Genomic DNA, 23,563 nt, shown 5'->3' with positions numbered 1-23,563 from the left:
CAGAGACTCGGGCGCTCGGAGGCAACGCGCTTAACAGCCGTGGGCCACTTGACTTAGGATACTCTGTTCTCTCCCATCTACACTAGAGTCCATCCCTTTCCAAGGAGGAGGGTTTGAGCAGAATCCTCACAATGAAAGCATCAGGACTTCTAGTCCCCAGCCAGGCTCCCCTCCCGCTGGTCTTCACCGAGGTCACCATCTATTTCGCCACCCTTCTTCCCTGACTTCCGACTGCCAATAAATCTCGTAGATCATATCTATGTAACCTCAACATCTTTACTTCCTCTTTTCTCACTCTCCACCCCTGCTGTCATTATATAAAGTCAGGCTTGCTTTTCTGTGTCTTTTTTGGTTTTTTGAGCCATATCCAGCAGTGCTCGGGGGTCACTCCAGGTGGGCTCAGGGAACTTTTTGTGGTGCCAAGGATCAAATCTGGGGTGGCTGCGTGCAAAACAAGTGCCCTGTCCACTATATGATCGCTCTGGCCCCAAGCAAGGCTTTTCTCATCCTCTGCAGAGCAGATTTCTCCCTAAACTTCCCCTGCCCAAACCTATCAGAGATTTTCAATATGGGCTATGGATGGGGGTCAGGTGTGTGGGGGGGTGTGGGGGGGTAGTTCGGTCAAGCCTTTTCTCACAGGAATGCTAAATACTGTCTGCCTTTTTCGCAGTGTTAACCTGATCGAGGACAACATTTTTAGAATTTCAAGTTTTGATCCCCAGAACTGTTTTTGGTTTTCTGAGCACCAGTAGAAGTAACCCAATACACAGATTTGAGTACCGAGTTGAGCGCAGCCTATAAGCACTGTTAACATACCCCAAAACAAAAACCGCCACCAGTACCAAAAAGCTTTCTGGCACTCAAGCTTGAGTCAAGACTCATGGCATCAAACTGTGCTAATACTCACTGGATTCTTTACCAGTGACTTGCACTAGCAATGACAATTTTTTTCCAAAACCTTGGGGCTGGAGAGACAGCATGATGGGTAAGCCGCTTGCTTTGCATGTTCCCAACCCAGATTTGATCCCAGGCATCCCATAGGGTCCCTCGAGCACGGCAAGAAGTAATTCCTGAGTGCAGAGCCAGGAGTAACCCCTGAGCTTCTTCACATGTGACCCCAAATCTAAAATAAATGAATAATATTTCAAAAATCCAGTTTCACTGAAGAAAATCCTTGAAAGAAAAGTGGATTAATTTTACTAAATCCAAACATATGAACCACTTCATTTTTGTGGTGGTATGTGGTGGTTGCAGCCGTGATGGTGAAGGCGGTGAGAGTGTGGTGGGTACGGTAATGGGGAGGGTGATAATGGTGTGATGGGTCTCATAGTGATGTGGAGCAACGCCAGCCGTGTGCAGGCAGTGTGTGATATGCCAGTCAGAACCCTCCTCAAAAAGGGACATCCTGGCCCAGCTGCTGGCTCTGAGGACAGTCTCCTGGAGGAATATCTTGGCTCCCATGAACCACCCACCTCAACCAAGTTCATGTCCTGTGTCAGGGGTGATGGTAGGCGGGATTACATGTCTAGTAAGAGGCAAATGTGGACGTGTCCAAGTTCCGTGTACTCAGAAAAATCCCTCTTGTTCAGGTTCCCTGTGGTTAGTTGAAGTTGAGCCTGGAAAAAGTTCTGACTTCTTTCTTTTCTTTTCTTATTTTTTAATTGAATCACCAGGAGGTACACAGTTACAAAGTTGTTCATGCTCAAGTTTCAGGGTTTCAGTCATACAATGTTCCAAGACCCATCCCTCCTCCGGTGCCCATTTTCTACCACTAAAGTCCCCTCCCCAGCCTGTCTCTATGGTGGGCTGGCGGGCTCCCTCCCTCCTTCCCTTCCTCTCTCCCTTCCTCCCTCCCTCTCACCCTCCCTTCCTTCCTTCTGCCCTCCCGCCCTCCCGCCCTGTCTCTTTCTCTCCCTTTGGGGGTTTGCAATGTAGATACTGAGCGGTTACCATTTTGTTCCTTTACCTACTTTCAGCCGGCAGTTCTTATCCAGAGTGATCATTTCCAACCATCTTTGTCACAGTGGTCCCTTCTCTATCCCGAATGCCTTCTCCCCTAGCACTCAAAGCAGGCTTTCAACCATGAACCAATCCTCCTGGCCCTTCTTTCTACTGTCCTCGGGTATTATTCTTGTATCACATTTTTTTTCTATCCCATACATGAGTGCAATCAAAGAACCGTGACTTCTCCCTTCACCTGACCCTACATCCTTCTCCTCCCTTCCATGGTTGCTCATCCTACACGGACTCTTTCTGGCCATCATAACTCCAAGTCCGGGACTATTTCCGGAGGCACCCTATCTGACATATAAGGTAGCACCCAAGGGAACAAGGCATTCACTACAAATTCAGCACAGACCATTCATGTTCTTAAAGTAGGGTTTTTGGGGAATAGCCAAATTCAGCAACCAGAATAGAAAGTTATCGTAAATACCAAGACAAAAGATCTGTTCTCTGCTGTTATGTCAGTACTAATTTCATATTTACCAAGTAACAATACTACCATCCCAAGTTTTGCTGTAGCTATAAAAAACTGACTTCTCAGAGTTCAGAGTTGAGTTGCAAAAATCACTTTCAAATGTGTCTTAGGAAACTAGCTCACGTGATATTAACTAACACTAAGTTGTACCCCCAGTATCACATGCTCCCCCACAATGCTGCAGGCTTGGAGCCCCCAGAGCAGGCCTGCATACAGAAATGTCCCATCCACACTGCTGGGCTGAGCATACAGGAGTGGTTGGTCTCTAGATCCCCAAGCACCACCGGGAGACCCCTAGAAAAAAGGGAGATATTTGGGAACGAAATATTTATTGTTTTGAATGAAATATTTATTTGTTCTGAATTAGCTTTATTACAGCATTCGGAATGCTTGAAGTAAATATGGGAAAACAAAGAAGTCATGCCTTTTGATTTATCAGTAAAGTAGAACTGGTATTATTATTGGCACACACATCTAAGCCCCCTCTTAAACATACGTAACTCACAATTCTTTACTTTCTTTTGTTCTAGATGGGATCAGACTGGCTCTGAGTACCCTGACTGGAGTCTGCCTATAGAAAAAAAATGTGCATTTATAGGTAGGGAATATTGTGCTTGTAAGAGTGCCCAGTGAATTTTACCTTTACAGTGTCACAATGTTTGGATGGTCATAGGTGAGTAAAAGCTAAAACTACTCCCTTCTGCCCTCTACTGGATTAAAGTAAGAGTTGTTCCCTAGTTACTCTATATAATAATTAATTATATATAAGCATATATGAAGTATTTCTAAGTTCTTCCAACTGGTTGCTTATGATCCTGGTTAAAATGCTGGATCCTCTTTCAAAGGAGTCATATAAAATATCTGGCTCAGTTCTTAAATTCAGAACCTAGGGCAATTGTGGACACTTCTTATTCCTTCAGAGAGAATATTGCTAAGGCTCATGTGCTAAGATCCTAGAAGTCAGAAACAGTCCCCGAGAGGCAACAATGTTCGGGAAACGAATCCCTTGTGTCATCCTTATTGGCATCAGCCTGTTGCAGCCCGTTAGTCTGCAGTTTCACAAATGACTTGCTAACACAAATTGGAGCCTTCTCTGGCATCATACGAACTCAAGTGCCCTCCTGGAAAACTTCCCTGGATGGAGTTTAAGCGAAAATGAGCTGACATCAGCGTCCGTGACAGATGCGTTGCCAGGAAGCAACAAACACAGCCAGGGCCCAAGAGAAAAAAGGGCAGAGGAGGGAAAAATTTTAACCTATACTTTGGCTCTAAAACATCAGTTCCAACAAGTGCCACCTCTGAACTAATGCAAAGACTGCTGTGCAGGGAGGACGTTTGCCTTGCACATGGCTGACCCGGGTTCGGGCCTCTGCATCCCATAGGGTCCCCGAGCACAACCGGGAGTAATTCCTGAGTGCAGAGCCAGGAGTAACCCCTGAGCATTGCCAGGTATGACCCCAAAAGCTAAAAATAAAGATTTCTGTGCATGTATCACTGTCACTGTATCACTGTCATCCCATTGTTCGTCGATTTACTTGAGCGGGCACCAGTAACATCTCTATTACACTCAGGCTGAGATTTTAGCAGCCTCTCCTTACTCATCTTTCCCAACGATTGGAGGCTCTTTCAGGATCAGGGGAATGAGACCTATCGTTACTGTTTTGTGCATATTGAATACACCACAGGTAGCTTGCCAGGCTCTGCCGTGCAGGCAGGATACTCTCAATAGCTTTCTGGGCTCTCCAAGAGGTCTGTGCAAGTAGGAAAGGTAAAAACAAGAGACTCAGTTCATTGGCTATTAGTAAACTATCCAAAATGATGAGGGAGAATGATGGGGAAATGTCCACCTACTACAGAGACAGCGAGCAAAGAAAGAGGAGGGATGGAGAACAGCTGATGACCCCATGGGACTCTTCATGCAAGCACTGGCATGTGTTTGCCGTTAACATCAGCTTAACCTGCCTCCTGAACTCCCTGTGGTGAAGCAATGCCTTGATTTTGATTAATGAAAGTTTCTACTTCAGAAGACCTTAGCGTTGGGACTTAATATAGAAGATCTTTTATATAGACTCAGGATCCGTGAAGAAATGAGTTCCATGACACGTGCTTAGCTCTTACTGATTATTTTTAGAACAGAAAGTGAAAACTGGAGCTCTGCTCCTGATTCCCTGGCATTCTAGTGAACTCAACTTTGTCATTACTAACCTCCGCCCCTCAACCTAAAATGTGAGAGTCAGCATCAGCACAGGGAACAATGAAATGATGGTTTTGGGGGTCTCCTAGCTTCATGGTTCCACTCCTAGTGAGAATGAAGGCAGGCAGTTTCTTATGTTCTTGGTAGATAAATAAGATTACTACTTTATTTGCACTTATATAGTACTGGTAGATTTCTAAAACAAACTGCCCAACAATAACAACAACAAAATCCTCTCAATTATATTGAAGGGAGGAAGATAATAAAGAGATAAAATTTTGTCTTGCAATTAAAGCTATGAATTAGACACATTTTTTTCCCAAAGTCTTTGGTTATTATATGAGACTTCTGTGCTCAGGGATAACTTCTGTCCCCCACATATTTTAAGAACATATAAAATAGGGCCAGAGAAACAGTACAGGGGTTAAATCGTTGCCTTGCATGTACATATATATATGTACATATATATATATATAAAATATATATATATATATATATATTTATCTTGGAGAGCCCAGCACACTACCAAGAGTATCCCACCCGCATAGGCAGAGCCTGGCAAGCTACCCGTGGCATATTTGATATGCCAAAAACAGTAACGATAGGTCTCATTCTCCTGACCCTGAAAAAGCCTACAATCATGTGGAAAGACGAGTTAAAGAGAGGCTGCTAAAATCTCTGGGCTGGGAGGAATAGAGACATTACTGGTGCCCACTCGAGTAAATAGACAAACAAGGGGATGACAAGTGATATAGCGATACTTTCTTAAGAGATAAATTCTGTAGCAACCAGAAAGTGAGAATAAAGCCAATATAGCCTCTTGATGGTTCTGTAAGAACAGGATAGTGGGAGCAGGGGTGTCTAGATAAGAAGATGGCTCCGAAGGTGACAAGGGCCAAGCTAAGGCAGATATTTCTGTGCCAAGGCAATCTGGTCTGCCATTTGAGATCTACAATGCGAGGGCCTGGAAGTTTACTCAGTGGCTTCACCTACTTTGCCGGGTGGGACGAGACCCCAGGGCAGACTCCGCACACTGAGGCTGACAGTTCTGCTTCTTGGCATCCCCGGAGAGCAAAGTCCTCACTGGTAGCTTGACAAGTGTTTAGGGCGAATGTGAGGCTCTGAGCCCAGTCCCAGAGGCTGCACATGCACTGTGCAGCCAGGGAAAAAAGAAACACAATCTTATCATAGATGTCTTCTCTCCTGTCCAGAGAACCAGCAATATGGGTGTCATGGAGAAACTCAGAATTCAGTCGATGAGGCAGGATTTGCCTCTGCCGTGACCTGTCTAGGATGGCCGGCAATCTGCTTTCATTCGCCTATCAATGGGCAAACCACAGAGTCACTCCTAGGCTTAATTAGCCTCGGAGCTCTGCATTTTCGCAAAAGAACAATGAAGTAAGCCTGTATCAGGAGGTGGCAGCCATGGAGATGAAGTTCAAAATGCAGGGTTGATGTATTCATCAACGTGGCGTAGAGGGACTGGTGTCTCCTCTGAACAAGGACGGGGACAGGTACTGAAACACAAAGCTGCAGGGAGGCACATACAGTCCCCACTGCCTGTGAATAATTTTCAGTGACATCAATGGCATCAATTAAGTTTGGCTGAGGTTATACTGGGTTACCTGAAATCTCAGTGTGGTCACTCAGCAAAGTCAATTCTCACTCGTGCTGCAGGACTGACTATCAGGGTGGGCTGGGGAATCTATTTCCCTAAATTCAGGACCCAGGTGACATGAACAACCCTCTGAGGATTTTATAGCCACTAGGCTGGAGGACAAGAAAGTCCCAGAGGATCTATTTCAGCAGCTGGATCCTTGGACCTGGAAATAATAATAATCAGAAGTAATTTGCACCCACAAATCTCTGGCCCAAGTCACCTGGTCCCATCCCACCCAAGGAAAAAAAGTGCAATTCTATCTCATGCTGGGAGTCAGAGAGCCAGAAATAGTTGATAAGAAGCATGAAAAACTCCTACACTAATCAAATAATCACATAGCCATGAACATATAATTATAAGTGAAATTAGTAACACTGAGGAAAATGAACAAAGGTCGTAGTCAAAACACAGAGGAGGAAAGGGAATGAAAATTGTTTGGCCTCGGGGACAGAAAATTCAAGAAGGCTACGAGATCCACCTTCAAATATTTGATGAATGCCAGGGAAAGAAAAATGGGCTTTTACTGAATGATTTTTTCAAAAATGAAAGCGCTATTGGCTTACCACTTGTTTATAACATTATATATATTTCAGGAATACAACACACACCTCTTAATGAATACACACCTCACTGCACTCAAAACCAAAGTTCTAGTAAATTAGAAAAAAAGTAATTTAGTAAATTAAACTAGCAAACTAGCATACTAGCAAACTAGTCCCTGGTATCATTTCCTTGGCCCCTAAATAATTCCCTCTGATAATCAATATTTTTCACAGAATCTAGGAGGGTTTTATGGGTTGTGTGCTTAAAAAAAAAAGTTCATTTGCTTTAGCTATTTAATAATACACGTCAGATAAAACATGATAGAATTCTCCTTCATATTCTTTGTTTGGTACTTCAGGTTCCAGCTACAATGCTGCAAAAGGCAAAATTTCTTTTTAAATTTTTTTTTTGTTTTGAGGCCACAGTGGTAAATGCTCAGGGCTTACTCCTGGCTCTGTGCTCAGGGATCACCCTTGGCAGACTCAGGGGACCATGAGATGCTGGGGATCAAATCCAGGTCTGACTCATGCAAGGCAAGAGCCTTACCTACTGGATTATCTCTCCATCCCCAAGATTCCACTTTCTTAATAGCCAAGTACTATTCTAGTAAAGACACATATCATAATTTCTTTATCTAACCATCAGGAATAGACATTTAACCCCTGTGATTTCAGCAAGTAAGAAAAGTTCTTGTATAGAAATAAGGTTTTGGGCTGGAGCAATAGCACGGCGAGTAGGGTGTTTGCCTTGCACATGGCTGACCCGGGTTCGATTTTCAGCATCCCATATGGTCCCCTGAGCACCACCAGGAGTAATTCCTGAGTGCAGAGCCAGGAGTAAACCCTGTGCATCGCCAGGTGTGACCCAAAAGGCAAAAGAAAGAAAGAAAGAAAGAAAGAAAGAAAGAAAGAAAGAAAGAAAGAAAGAAAGAAAGAAAGAAAGAAAGAAAGAAAGAAAGAAAGTTGGTTTTTTAAAAAGTGTTAAAATAAGTAAAAAATAAGTATAAAAAGAGTCTCACTTAGAAAGAAAAGGCTCGCTTACCAGTCGGGATCTGAAACAACACTTCCTGTGGAGGGTATGCACTTCCTGCCCCCCAAAACAGCCAATGACAGGGGGCTGGAGAGACAGCACAGGTCCCAGTGGGGACCCCATTCAATCGTGGCACTAGATTTCCTCCTGCCAGTACAGCCCTAGCGGCTACCACAGCTGTACAGGGATGGCCTGAGTGCTCCCAGCACTGGCAGGGTGACCCACACGGACCCAGGCACCTCAGGGTCCCAGCGTTGCTGCACCCTCAGTTCCCAGCATGGGATAACCTAGCCCAGTTGGCTGCGCATGGCCAGGAGCCGCCCCGCCCATGCCTCTGAGGATGAGGTGGCCTCCCCAGCAGAAGGGTCAAGGCTAGTGTGTGGCAGGATGAGACTCAAGTGCTCCATGCAGCTGGGATGGAATATGCGCAACAGGGGGCTTCCAAGGGGGCTGCCCTGCCCCAAAGCCTGTGACTGGACAGAGACAGCTCTAAGTGGCCTCTCACTGGCCACCGATGTGGGGCCCTAACCAGTGACAGTAAGAAACCTAATGGGTTCTGCCCTCGTCCTTGGTACTGTGTCCCACCTACCTGCTCTCACAAATCTGACCAAATCTGACCGTGAGGGGGCAGAAGTAGCAACGATAGAGCTAGGGACTTCATGACTCTGTAAGAGCCTGTGGGCAAGGTGTGTGGGAGGAAGGCAGAGCCTCTCCACATTCTTCGTCCCACTGAGTTGAATGGTGGCTGGACATTTCACCCATGTTGCCCCATCTAGCCCTTTTTTTGGCACTTCCAAGGAAGTCAGGACTGTTCCCATTTTACAGAAGGGGAAATCAAGATAAAGAGGACATGTTCCCTGGGCAGGGCCATAAGAGGGAGCTGGGATCCAAATTCGGGTGGATTCCATCCTTGTTTCATGCTCCCACGCTGCCTTGCAGCACTAGCTCAACTCTCCTCAAAGAACAAACAATTCAGTATCTTCCGGCCTTTAAAATGGTTACGTAAGACACTATAAGAACACAGTGAAAATATTTTTATTCTCTCTCCAAAAATTAAAATACATTTTCTATTTTGGAGTAAAAACGATTTCTAAGGCAGATTAGAGTCCTATTTTAGCCATCCCTGGGGAATGAAGTATAAAAGCAAAATAGGTCAAGGATTATAATAAGACCCGAGCATGAATGACTTCCCTGCTCCCAAATGAAGCAGGGCTGTGACATCTGCTTTTGTGCACCCCTGTGCATATGTGTGTTGTGTACTGAACTCTGAAGACAAATGTTCGAGGAGTTTTTCACCAGTGTTATAACCACAACAGCACCCTTGACTTCTCTCAGGTTCCCCCAAGACCACTTGGAGAATCATCCCTTGTATTCAGATTATACAGTCTCATTTAGCATATCTCAATTCAACAGCAAAGCCTTCCTTTCACAATCAAACTCATAAAATGTCTACTACGAAGTTGGGGAGACGAAAAGAGAGGGGCTGGGATGTCATCCCCCAAGGAAATACCGGACTACAGAGCAAGGAGTTCTCACTGAATTCTGAAGCAAGAGCGTCTATTTCCTTCGTCAATACGGCACCGTCTTTTTGTCATTGTCTCCGGCACTCTGAGACATGAGAAAAGGACACAGATGATTCTCTGCCTTCTCTTACAACAGTCAGTAAAAAACCCGAAGGGGACCATGAAGCTCTTCCCTGAGTTCCGGAGCCCATCAGAAGGAGACACTCTAACTTTATTTACTGCTTTTTTTTTCTTTTTGGGTCACACCTGGCATTGTACAGGGGTTACTCCTGGCTCTGCACCCAGGAATTACTCCTGGTGGTGCTCAGGGGACCGTATGGGATGCTGGGAATCGAACCTGGGTTGGCTGCATGCAAGGCAAACACCCTACCCACTGTGCTATTGCTCCAGCCCCTATTTACTGCTTTTTGGGTCACACACGGTGAAGCTCCAAGTTACTCCTAACTCTGTACTCAGGAATTACTCTGGGCGGTGCTCAGGGACCACATGGGATGCTGGGGATCAAGCCCAGGCCGGCCGCATGCAAAGCAAGGCAAAAACCACCCTACCGGCTGTGCTATCGCTCCGGCCCTGACTATAACTTTAGTCTACACCACACATTCAAAGCTGCCACGTTAGGGAAATCACACCTATCTCTGCAAGAAGCTTCCTCTGAAGGATAGAAAATGATCCATACCTAGCAAGGCTTTGTCTTAAAGTGATCCTACATGAGAACTTTTCAAACATTCCCAATAATAGAAATCAAAATATAATGGCTCAGGCCAGAGCGTCAGTACAGAGGATCAGATGCTAGTGCCTTGCAAGCAGCTGGCCCTGCCTTGATCCTTGACCTCTCACAAGGTCCCCCAAGCACTGCCAGGAGTGATCTCTGAGCACTGAGCCAAGAGTAGCTCCTGAGCACCAACCAGATGTGGCCGCAACCTCTCTCCTTAACAAGTATAATGACTCACATGTATACATCACTGATCTTTGATAATTCAGTTAACCATTCTTGTTTCATTTGTCCTGTATTTTTCGCTGTGTAATTTTAATTTTTTTTTTCATTTTGGGTCACACCCAGCAATACACAGGGGTTACTCCTGGCTCATGCGCTCAGGAATTACTCCTGGCAGTGCTCAGGGGACCATATGGGATGCCGGGAATCGAACCCGGGTTGGCCGCGTGCAAGGCAAACGCCCGACCTGCTGTGCTATTGCTCCAGCCCCTCGCTGTGTAATTTTAAAGAAGTCCTAATTGTCAAATAATTTCACTTAGAAATACTTTGTGGGATCTGCCTGAAAGAATCAAAGCTATTTATTCACAGGGGCTGGAGAGAGAGCACAGCACACGTGGGCTTGCCATGCACGTTACCGACTTGGGTTCGATCTCCAGCACCCTACAGAGTCCCCCAAGCCCCGCCAGGAATGATCCCTGAACACCAGGCCAGAAGTAAGCCCTGAGCACAGCCTGATGTGTGCTCCCTGCAGGAAAAAAAAAATCATAAATTTAAAAAAATCTAACTCATAAAGAAAATTTGTCATGTGTTCTCACATACAAAATTCATGATTCATTATTCTTACGGTTGACTGCGCTTGGTTTGACCTCTTTCCTAGCGTATATGCAGACGTGAGCACACTGTGTGTGTGTCTCTGTGAGTTGTCACTGCTGTTCTGCCTCAGTCTCCAGTTCTCACAGTTTCCTGGGGGCTGTGGCTGCCTCTCTCCTCCGGGATGGTGATTTTGCTCCTCTGTCTGACGGTCATCACCGCGGTCACATCCCATCCCATCCCAGAAGGATGGAGGGGTGGGTGCTGGAGAACTGATACCTCGAGAGAGATGGAGCTGCCAGCTTTGACGACACTTGGGCTGACTCTCCTCTCCCCTTGCACTGCTCTAGTTCACTGTGTTTAAGAGAGGCTCCTCCTAGCGGAGCTACCACACCAGGGTCATGCCTGTGTCTGAAACAGCGAGTGTGCAAAATGGTAGCAGACAGGTTCAGCTTCACTAATCATTCTGGATGAAAGCACAACACCTCAGACGCACAACTCATCATCCATCATCTAGACAGAAATGACATAAGCCAGTCACAGAAGACCTGTTGTGTCCCACGTTCGAATTATAGATCTAGTCCCTGTGGGTCTTATAAAACCAGAACTGACACAATTCTCAAAAAAAAAAAGAGTGTATTAGATTTCTACACCAGCTAGCTTGGGCATGAGTGATCAACACCTTATCTACTCATCCGTGGCACCGTAGATATTCCAGCTCTTGTCTTTCCCCACCTCTTCCAACTGGAGAGAGAGCTTTGGAGAGGTGTAAATCCAGACTTACACTACAAAGCAGGCATTTCTTCCTCCAGCTGCAAAGGAAATAGGAGGGAGCTACCTTGGGGGAGACAAAAGTTTGCAATGTGGTGAAGTCCAGGTTCTTAGCTTACATCAGGAACCAACCTGCCAAGAAGAATTACCACGCTCATACATCGAAGTTTCAAGTCAAATTCAAAGACAAAAATAGTATTTCCCTTTCAGCCTCTGCTTGGGATTTCCCTGCCTCTGTTCCTCTAAAACGATGACAGATTTAATCTCTCCATCCAATGTCTTGATCTGCATTTTCTTTGGTGGAGTAGTGAGACCAGCTACCAATTTCCCGTGGAACTTCCCGTGTCCCTCTCTCTGACGACTTGCAAGACTCGGAACCTACCGCACAAAAGTTCAAGAGATGTCAGATGAATGAATGAATAGATGGTTTAGTCTAGAGACAGTTATTGGAATCTTCAAGATGACCCAATAACAACATAAATTGACAACGACAACCTAAGCTTGTCGATTTCAGCCATGAAAGACCCTAGAAGACACTGTCTGAAAACAACGGATTCATCTGACACTCTCAGAAGAGCTGGAAGGATGAATCTAGGCAACATTCAAACTCACCCATCTGATAGTAACAGACTCTTCTCTTTTTCTCAGAACAAATTTAATTCTAAGGCATTCTCTAAAGCACTGATTTTCAACTAACAATCATGGCTGAGATGAGGAGAAAAACTACTATGCAACTACAATGTAATTTAAATCAGATTATCAAACCAGATTTTTAAAAAATATCACGAGGGTGTACTTAATTCCCCTTTTGGTAAGCAAAAAATGGACACCTAGCAGGAAATCTGTGTACTATTTCACTAAGTCATTTCCAAAACCTGCCAGGAGATGGCGCCCACACTCCAAACACTAAGATTTTCAAGCTGGGAGTCAGGCAGAAAATCCTCAAGTAAAAGTTCTAGGGAAGCAGCAGCATGGTGAGACTAGGTGAAAAGCATCACTCCAAGGCCTATTTGTCCTTGTACATATTTTCCACCCAGTGGCTCGAGCTTTGCCATTGGCTCTCCTCGAGCTAAGCTCCTGCTGTTCAGAAGCTGACGGCTCCCGGGAGGTTGACCCAAGACAGAAAGAGTATTTCAGAGCAATGGGAAAACACCAGGAGTGGACGCGCTGGGATATGATGGGACAGAACCAGAACGGAGCGGAACGGAGCAGAGTGGGGCGCATGGACCGGCAGGGAACGGCGGCTGTCACAAAGCACAGGGATCCAGCGATCATTTGCTGCCGCTGAGATGAAATAAAAGATGCACGTTTCAGGCGCCAGGGCTAAGAGGAAAGGAGTGGGGGGGCGGCCCCTGGTGCCCCTGGCGCGAAGGCCCCGCTCTTTCCGCAGACCCACCTCACGCTGACCACAAATAAACACGCCGAGAAGGCTTTCGGCGTCAAGGTGATCAACAAAAAGGAAATCGATGTCTCGCCTCACTCCCCTTAATGAATAATCCAAATAAACAGCGTTTTGTATCGATCTCTGAGAAATGACTACGACCCGTGGCTTTTATCCACTCTTGCTGCCAACGGACAAAAATAAAAAAAAGTGCTTGGCGCCTGATGCACTGTACACCTGGATCATAGTGGATCTATTACAGACATTGATTTTAAAATGATACAAATACCATTATTATTACTTTTTTTTAACAGAAGATGTCTGCGCTAGCAGTCCGTGGACTCTCTGTCCTGCTTTCATCTGCGTGTGGCCGAGAGGTGGCTGCAGAGTGCTGGTCGCCCTCAGGGTGAAGAGCGTCACAGTTCTCTCTCCACGGGGGTGGGGGCTGGGCTCCTGGTGGCTACAAGACCCAGTGGGCTGTGTATCCACAGCGTTCTGGAGGGAGGGAGAGTGTGTCACTGAGGGTCTTCTCAGGCTATCAGTGTGTGGCTGACGAAACAAATGGCAGAAGGACTCCCAGTGTAAAATTGACTCCACCAGGAATCCGTCAACGGTGAACTCAGGAGGCCTCAGGGATACTTAGATGTACCAAGTCACTGGTAGATGTCCTCTCTCCCTGTCTACACCAACCAATGAGTGGTCCCCAAACTTATTCAACCCATGACCTCCTTTCCAAATAAATAAATAAACCCTGTGCCCTCCTGGAGATCTACCTTTGTACCTTTGTAAAATGAACAGAAAGCACCCCCCCCCCCAATTGCACCCAAGTCTACTATAGTCCCCCATCCCCCACCCCCATCTTTCCAATGTCCCCTGGGACAGGCTATTGCATACTATGGGAAACACTGAGCTAAACATACATCAACTAGTAAACGAGTCGTCTTGAAGCGTTAAATAATTAAATACTAGACAGTTACTGATCAATTCTGCATATAGTTCACCATTACACTCCCTATTCATCATGGTGCTCCCCTGCCTAAATTGTCTGTATCTTTACTCAAATGGTGCTCAAATATCAATATTCTCAAATTTCCAAACAAAAATAATAGAAATAACAAGTGCTATTTCAAGTATCCATCTCTTCGAGCTTCAAACAAAACAAGCCAAAACAAAATCCCAAATACCCAATCAGTTAACAGGTCCTTAAAGCTCTTTCACTGGTGTGAGTAAAGGTGAAAGCTTACTTGAAGGTTACTGAACTTGGATGGAACTAGACAGCACCAGAGCTAAGTGAATGAGGTCTGAGGAAGAAGGACAAATCCTGGATGATCTCACTCCTCTAGGATCTAGACAGAAATAAGACAGGGGAATAGGCAGCATCAAATCTGACAAGCCGTTGGCCTTTGATGGCAGAACTGAGATTGCCAAGCAGTGGTAGAGGGGGAAGAAAGGCCGATTAGAGGGGACGGGAGGGCAGTGTTAGAAGGTCTGGGGCACTTCGGTGGTGGAGAGACAAATGACTTCGCATTTCAAAATTTACCATATGCCCAAAAGGAGGAAGAGAAAGAGTAGGGAGAGGGGGGGAGGGAGGGAGGGAGAGAATGAGAGAGAGAGAGAGAGAGAGAGAGAGAGAGAGAAGTACCTGCCATAGAGGTAGGTCTGGGGGGTGGGGCGTGCGGAGGGTCCCGGAGACATTGGTGGTGGGAAATGTGCACTGGTGAAGGGATGGTTGTTGGAACATTGTATGACTGAAACCCAATCATGAACACCTTTGTAGCTATATCTCACTGTGATTCCAGTAAATAATTTTTTTTTAAAAAGGGAAAGGGAAAACTAATAACTTTGCACATCAAAACCATAAAAGTTAACAATACTGGTCAGAGAGAAAGCACGGCAGGTAGGGTGTTTGCCCACCCAGAGTTCCATCCCCAGCATCCCACAGGGTCCCCTGAGTACCACCAGAAGTGATTGAGTGCAGAGCCAGGAAGGAGTAAGCTGGCACCGCCACCCCCCCCCAAAAAAAAAGGTAACACAACTGTATGTTATCTAAGTTACAATTAAAAATGAGTAAATCAAATCTTTCGATTATATAAAACTGGAATGCTCCAAAGCAGAACAGTACCCATACTTCAAACTCAAGGGAGGGCTAAGGAATCAAATATTTCCAAAGAAAACAGATGGGGAAAAAGTCCCGAGAGCCGGTCGGATGAGTCAAGAGCAGGACCTTCTGCGCCCCTGATCATGGCTGAGCACCAGGTACAAAATCCACTTTGTCTGAGCTTGAAAAGGTTCACTTCAAAAGAGTCCGACGTGAGAAACAACCACAGCCCCATGAGAAGGTTGAGATGTGCTGCTCAGAGCAGGTCACGTGACTGTAGGCCACCAGGTCGGGGTGCTCCAAAATCCACAGGGGTGCCGCCAAGCAGGGAACTCAAAGAGAAAATTTAAAAGTGAGACAACTGTCAGCGGGAAGATGGTATTCTGAAAAGAGCTTTTTTTTTTTTTTTTTTTGCTTTTTGGGTCACACCCGGCAATGCACAGGGGTTATTCCTGGCTCTGCACTCAGGAATTACTCCTGGCGGTGCTCAGAGGACCATATGGGATGCTGGAAATCGAACCCGGGTCGGCTGCGTGCAAGCCAAACGACCTACCCACTGTGCTATCCTCCAGCCCCTGAAAACAGCTTCTTTCACCAGAGGCTTCCTAGCCCAAACAAAAACAAAACAAGAGTCACAAGATTCAATCAATCTCCCCGCAAGAAACAGTGAACAGAAACGGCGTTGCTCCAGCAGGGAGACGCTTGCCTTCCACTCGCCTGGGCCAGTTCAATCCCCCGCACCCCATATGGTCCCCTGAGCTTGCCAGGAGTGATCTCTGGGCAAAGAGCCAGGAGTCAGCCCTGAGCATGGAGTCAGATGAAGTCCTGAGCACAGGACTTGTGTATCGCCCCAGAACCAAAAAGAACAAGGGGAAATTTTACATAGGTAGGCCTAGTCCATGTAAGCTCCAAAACATATTAACACAGAAGGGCTACAAAGTGTTATAATGACAGGTGAGACATGATGATTACCATAATGAGATCCAAGTAGAAAATAAAATTTACTGTGAGATGCTTGAGATTCCAGAGTTGAAAATAGATACGTGTAAATTAAAAGAGGCATTTTATGCTATTGTATGAAATGATTTTAATTTTCTCATTTACATAGATCAAGATCATATAGTCATCACTAATTGGCACGTACTGATTTGTTTTCGGATCATCCTATTTGTCAGTTCTTCAAGATTTGTTGAAATAAGCTATATAAAGCAGGCTTGCCATGTGCCAAAGGGGGCAGGTGGGGTTGGGAGAGTCACTGAGGATACTGGTGAAGGGGACGGTCACACCGGTGGTGTTGGAACACTGAATGCTTACAAATCGTGGTGTTTTTAATAAAAAAAATTATTTTAAAAAAACTAACAAAAAAGAAAAAGCAAATTAAAACAGTGACAAGGGAGAAATAACTCTTGGGTCTTTAAAAAAAATTAATTAACGTCATATTGTTGACAGATGTGGTTTAAATCCACTGCAAAATTGGTACCTCTTCGACTGAGGGGATAAAGTTTAAACTAAACATGTGCAGCCCCTACAAAAAAAAAAATGATGCAATCATAGAATTCTGAGGCCGGAACACAACTTCAAGTTCAGCTACTCTAACAGCTGTGACAGATATCAGGTCACCGAGTGCCAAATGGCGAAGGTGACTCAATGCATCACCTGGCACAGATGCAGGGAACAGAATCCAAAGACCTGATCCTCGCTTCAGGGATGTCGCCACTTGGGGTGTTACGAAGCAAGGGACGAGTGAGAAATACAGTCCCCATGTCCCCGCAAGGACCCACAACCCAATCTCCAAGAGACCTGCGCACTTGCAGCCAATCACGTTGAAATGCCCTTGAAACTGAAGACAATGCTACCTTCCTCCACCTGGAGACAGAAAGTTTAATTACATAAAATCAAGAAAGGCAGGCTGTCGAGTCAGAGGAGTGGGTTCGCTGTACAAGTAATTCTCTAAGTTCTTCAAAGGCTGAGACGAGTTACTCTTCAAATGAGGATAGGCTCAATGCAAAGGGACTTGGTGAAAAGAAATAATCATTGAGATTCAGGAGTGAACCCAGGAAGAATGGGTTTATTCTCATTACTCACAACCAGAGTTTCATTTTACAGCTCCAACCTCTCTGGCCACTCATTCTACATTTAAGGAAAAAGACACACACCTCCCCCCCCCCCGAATGCTCCCAGATATTCTTTCACACTGTCTTGTACTGCCCATGAGATAGTGGCAGATTTTTGTCCTCGATTCAATTTGAAGCTTGTGCAAACAATCAAGAATCCTCAGAGGCACTTTGCACACTAGCATGTCCTCATCGGGGACCATCTATGTGGGGCAGGGAGTGTCAGCCGTGGGACTGCAGAGAGGCCTAGATCAGTCTTGGAACTCAAAGACAATGTAGTGTGAATAGAATTCTAAGGTTTCCAAAGCTATCAGCTGTCACGGAGATGAACCTAGACACTAACCACTTAAATACAGGCACTCATAATCCTATTGTGTTGCTTCCAAAATTTCGGTCAGGTTGGGTTTTTATACTTAAGTCGGGAAAAGGATTAAATGACAGGCATTCTTTTCAAAGTTCACTGACGCCTGCCTAAGAAAGGTTAGTAAAGGGCTCAAATAAAAGGGTGGCATGATTGGGATAGGCAGAACGGGAGAGAGATAACAATGTCATTTATGCACAGACACAAGTCTCGTCATGCAAGTAAATTTTAGATCAAAAATTCCTAATTCCATTTTTAACAGAAAGACAGGCTTACAGGGATGTTTGATGAGGCAGATGTAGTTTCCTGTAAATCCACTAGAGGGCATTGTTCCCTAAATTTTCCTTGTGGAATGTTCTGGCTCTAGTGAGAAAGATGAATAAAGACCTGCAGATTTGGAGATAAATTCTTTTAATCATTCCTAATTTTACAGTTATCCTCTCAGAGTGAATAAGAAATGGATTTGGGCTTCATAAACAGTGCTTGTTGGTGAATCCCAAATGCTGTTTATAATGATTCTACTGAAGTGGTGAAAACGTCAGATTAAGTTCCAGCATCTCAGCATGCAAAAAGCATCCAGCGTTTCGAGGGTAGAAAGCAGGTCAGGGGTGGAGTGATGAGGTGGGCTGGGTGGAACAGAAGGACACGTGGAGGGTAATGAGCCAGTGGGCGGTGGGGAAGTGCAGTAACTATAGCTCAAGGATTTAAAGATAAACACTGCTGTAAACACATCACCTTAACTACAACAGTTAAAAAAAAAACTACTTCTTTTAAAGGTTTGAAAATGAGTCCAGTTTATGAGTTATGACTTATATGATATATAGGTAAATTATTTCTTGGCTTTTGACACTTGTATTTCCTCATTTAATAAATAAAGAGAACACTGGGCCAGAGAGATAGTACAATGGGCAGGGCACTTGCCATGCATGCTGATGACCCGGGTTCGATCCCTAGCACCCATCCGGTCCCCTGAGCTAGCTAGAAATCATCTCTGAGCATAGAGCCAAGGCTGAAATAAAGTTTCCAATAATCCAATAATGTTTCTAAAATTTTGAACAAGGCGAAGGGTCACTGCTGAGTACAGAGATTGGAATGGCCCCTTAGCACTACCAGGTGTACCCCAAAAAATGGTCACTGTCACTGTCATCCCGTTGTTCATCGATTTGCTCGAGCGGGCACCAGTAACGTCTCCATTGTTATTGTTATATCGAATACGGCCCAGGTAGCTTGTCAGGCTCTGCCATGCGGGTGGGATACTCTCAGTAGCTTGCCGGGCTCTCCGAGAGGGGCAGAGGAATCGAAACTGATTAACCCCCCAAAACACGGAAACAAAATCCACCTCAAATCCAAGAGAATATCTCACCACATCTTCAGATAGTGCTCACCACACCTGTGTCCAGTCTCCCACACCGTGAGGCCAATCTCCATTTCTATCAGGGTCCTTGGACAGCTCCCTCTGGCCCTTGGCAGCTCTTCAGAAGATTCTAGCATTCAAATGGGTGTGTTCAAACTACACCGGCTTTCCCAAAATGTACTTTCTAGTTCTCGTGTCTAGCTTATTCATTCACTCATTTTCTTTCTCTCCCTCTTTCCTTCTCCCTCTCTTCCCCTCAATCCCAGCAAGTCGAAACTCTGCCGATTCTACTCCTAAAAGTTTCTTTTCTTCCTAATATCTGCCCAGTCAAGGCTCTTTCCTTCCGTTTCTTACATGACCTACTGATTAACCTGATATGTTGAGATTTGTAGTATAACTTGTATAGCAGCTCTGTGGGTTCAAGACCAGGAGTTTTTCAAAGACTGGGATAGAGTTTCACCATGTGGGCCTCCCCCCGCCCCCCCCCCCCGAGTTCTCGGTCTCGGGTGAGGCTACTGAGATCTAGGGACAGTCTGTGTGAGCCTGAATGTGTCACTGTAATAGAGGAGCATGGACGGACGGGTAAACAGAGGCACTGTGTCAGCACAGTGAGAACAGCACTGCTCATGGCTCACGTGTGGTTTTCTCTGAACGCTACTATTTTACACAACCAAGAAATGGCTAAATGTACTAAAACACAGCGAAAGGCAGAAACCTGAGCAGTGGAAGGTGTCAACACTTGTTGGTGCTCACTGGCACGTGGGTATTGCTTTGTGTTCCACTCTACTTAGTTTTCTATGATTCTAGTAAAGTGTATCCTTAGCTCTGAAATGCCATGACTTCATCCCTACCTTCAGATGACAGCCCTTGTATTCTGGGGGTGAGGCTCAGTGATCGAGTTCAGACCTTGTACGGGTGATGCCCTGGGTCTGCTTCCTGGCAGCACCATAAAAAAGGGAATAAAATTATATTAAGCTACCTTCAATCTTTTTTGAAAAAAAAAACCTAAGTTTTTTTCTTACCCTGGCACTGCTTTACTTTTCAGTTTTGCTACGACCCCAGTTAATATCCCGCTAACCGAGTCAAATAGATTCGGCGTCATCTGCTCATAACCCCTTTCCACAGCAGCACGGGTGTTCTTTAAAATGCACTTTTTCAGAATGCAAGCATTTTACGGAATGTTTTTACATGATGTTTAAATGCTTTTTACAAGCATTTACATGATGTTTACCTAAATGCCCAGACCAGCACTCAACCAAAGACGTCAGAAAGGAATAATTATGAAGGGCCAGTGCAATTGCCTAGTCAAACGGTGCCAGCAAACTTTCAAGGGAGTTTCGGAGAGGCGGGATCCAGCTCTTGGTGCTAGAACCTGGCGGTCGGAGGGGAAATGTCCCAGCGATGACCTGAGCTGACCCGGGGATCCAAGTGACTCACAGTGTTCCTGGAGAGAGGCAATGCAGCAGTTACGGGCTTCCTGGAGGAGAAAGCATCTACGGGGAGACAGTGTTGACAGAGGGAGGGAACACGGACAGTGACAAAAGAGAATGATGTTACAAATCATGATTGTCATCTCAGGACTGGCATGCAGAAATCGTTCAACCTGATGTTTAAGCCTCAAATTAGGAGAAAAGCACGGGCTGGGGAGATGGAACACAGGACTAGCAAGTACTTTACATGTGTGATGCCCCCCTCCCCCCAGTTCAGTGGCCAAGCTGTGCACGGTCCCCTGAGTGTGCCAGGAGCCGCCTCTGAGCACCGCCAGGTGTGGCGCCAAAGCCAAAACCAAAGCCTCCCAAAAAGGGTTGGCTCAACAGTTACAGAATTAGCCTCCCGTGACTCCAACAGCTCTGTCAGAGTTTCAAACACTTACTTTTCCCGTTAGAAAAACAAGAAAAACATCAGAGTTCATCCCAGAAAAGCTAGAATTGGGGGAGAAGCCACTTCCTGGTCCAGAGACCCCAGGACTGCTCCCAGTGATGCGGGGATCAAACTCAGGGCATCACACAGACGAGGCCTGTGCTCTCCCACTGGTATCCCTGGCCCCCCAAACACTGACTCTGCCCTGCAGCGGAGGCTTTGAAAGTGCGTGCCAGGGGCCAGGCCTCCTGGGGACCCTCTGAATGCAGGGTGAGGGCTGCAAAATGTAAAGAACTGGCACAGCACCGCACACGGGCAGACCCAGGCCACCTACCCCCTTCCCGAGCTGCTTTACAAGGCGGGACTGACTCTGATGCCGCCATTTGAAGTAAGAGCCCCACCGTTTTTAAAAGGAAGGAAAAAGGGTTGGAAATCACTGCATCCCATCAGGCTGGCTAGTTCCCAATTCTGCCTGAGGCTGGCCTTCAGCAGCAAAATAAATCAGTGCTTACAAAAGATCGGCTGCATGCAGAGTGCTGGGGGTGGGGGGAGGGGGCGTCCCTAACTCCCTGCACTCATCACGACGGACTGTCTAGAATGACCTCGCTTTCTGCCCACGTGGCCCGCTTGGCCGAGTCTATGCCTTGCCACGTACCCTCAGGGCCGTCGGGAGACTGCGGACTGGGGGGCATTTGGGAGAGACAGGCTCTGAGCCGAAGAGTGCTCCGAAGCAGGTTTAGGCCCAGAGCTGGGGCCACTGCTGCGTCCCTAGCAACTGAGCAGGAGAGAAGGAGATGATCCACACAGAAAAAGGGAGTTGAGTGGGAGGAGGAGGCGATGCATCAGGCGGAGGCTGTACCAAGTGGGAGCTACCGGGCCCGTGGGCAGGTGCCACAGACGCAGGCTGAGAGTCCCAGACTGAGGACTGGTCAGAATTCAGGAGGATGAGGGAGCAAATAAAAAAAAAAAAAAAAAAACGACAGGGCTGAAGTGATAGCACAGTGGGTAGTGATTGCACAAGGCCGACCCGGGTTCGATTCCCAGCATCCCATATGGTCCCCTGGGCACCGCCAGAAGTAACTCCTCAGTGCAGAACCAGGAGTAACCCCTGTGCATTGCCAGGTGTGACCCAAAAAGAAAAACAACAACAACAACAAACACGACCTCAATGAATGCTGCAAGCACTTTGTGCAGAATGAATCGGAATCCATCTCCAAGACCCCGCAGAGAACCGCTCCCCCAAACACAGGGAGTTGTAGATCGCGCCCAAGGTCATGCGTGACCCCGAGGTGAGGACTGAGGGTCTGTGTTGCAGGGAAGGGGGGGTGCGTGGAAGTTCCCGTAAAGGAAGGAGATGACAGGCGCCGGATGTGCAGCCCGGCCCTGGGCAGCGCCCGAGCTGTCACCTTCTCCTTCCGGTATTGATTCTCGCCTCCGACAGATGGCAAATGACTGTTGAGGAGCAAGGGGCTGGGGGACAGCTCAGGCTGCTGCCCCAGGCGCCGGCTGCCACGGCTCCACCCTTCCTGCAGCTGGAGCAATGCACTCGGGGTGCCCACCCTGCAGCCCCCCCCCACACCTGCCATCCCACCCCGGAAACCTGTGCAGGACACACAGAGTTCATCAGCTGCTGCCCTCTTCAGCGAGCCCCAACTGGCCTCCACTGGCCACGGACTCCTGCTGCCCACCCCCTGACCATGCACTTTGGGCAATGGCCTCGCCTTGTCTTGCTGTCACTCGTCTGCTCGAGGCCCCTGGGTCCGAGGGAACCAGAGAAAAGACAGGTTCCGTAAACAAGGCCTGAGCTCAGAATGCCCCACGCGACATGGTCCGTGGGTGTGACCTTGGAACCCAGGTGTCCGACTCAAACATGCGAGTAGATTCCCACGCAGCCCCCGTCAGGTCTCCGGGGAGACCCCTCCATGGCTGCAGCCCCATCAGGGTCCCCAGCTGTCCCAGCTTCCACTCCACCAAGGCCTGGAGGGACGGCAAAGTGGCAGAGCTTCCAAAGGCCACGGGGGCTGGCCGGGAGATGTGGGCACAGACCAGGAGAATTCACTCTGGACACTGTTTTTCTTTTCTTTCTTTCTATCTTTTTTTTTTTTAACTGAATCACTGTGAAATACACAGTTACGAAGCTGTTCATGATTGTACATTCCCCAGTGTACATTCCCCACCATCACTGTCCCCATCCCGCCCCCAAAGCCTGTTTCCATGGCAGGATCTTATCTCTCTCTCTCTCTCTCTCTCTCTCTCTCTCTCTCTCTCTCTCTCTCTCTCTCTCTCTCTCTCTCTCTCCCTCCCCTGCCTCTCTCTCACTCTCTCTCTTCTCTCTCTCCCTCTTTCTCGCTCTCTCCTCTCTCGTGCTCTCTCTTCTCTCTCTTCTCTCGCTCTCACTCTTGCTCTCTCTCTTCTCTCGCTCTCTCTCCTCTCTCGCTTTCTCTCTCTCCCTCCCTCCCCTGCCTCTCTCTCTTTCTCTCTCTCTCACTCTCTCTCTCTCTCCCCACAGCCCCTCCCTCCATTTAGGTATTAGAGTTTGCACTAAAGATACTGAAAGACTATCATGTATCCCTTTACCTACTTTCAGAACTCAGTTCTTGTCCACAGTGGTCATTTCCAGCTATGATTGCCAAAGTGGCCCCTTCTCTGTCAGACTCCCTCCCTTCCCCCT

The 23,563-nt window shown here is 46.8% G+C and overlaps 1 protein-coding gene across 1 annotated transcript in view; it reads right to left on the bottom strand.

The window, feature by feature from the left end:
* Positions 1-23,563, bottom strand: part of MB21D2 (Mab-21 domain containing 2) — a 125,384-nt gene that overhangs the window by 2,947 nt on the left and 98,874 nt on the right. The window lies entirely within an intron of this gene.

The sequence above is a fragment of the Sorex araneus genome, chromosome 2 (genome assembly GCF_027595985.1).
Source record: "Sorex araneus isolate mSorAra2 chromosome 2, mSorAra2.pri, whole genome shotgun sequence".
Lineage (NCBI taxonomy): Eukaryota > Metazoa > Chordata > Mammalia > Eulipotyphla > Soricidae > Sorex > Sorex araneus.
Note: the sequence above shows the minus strand (reverse complement) of the source record. Positions and strands in the feature narration are given on the sequence as shown.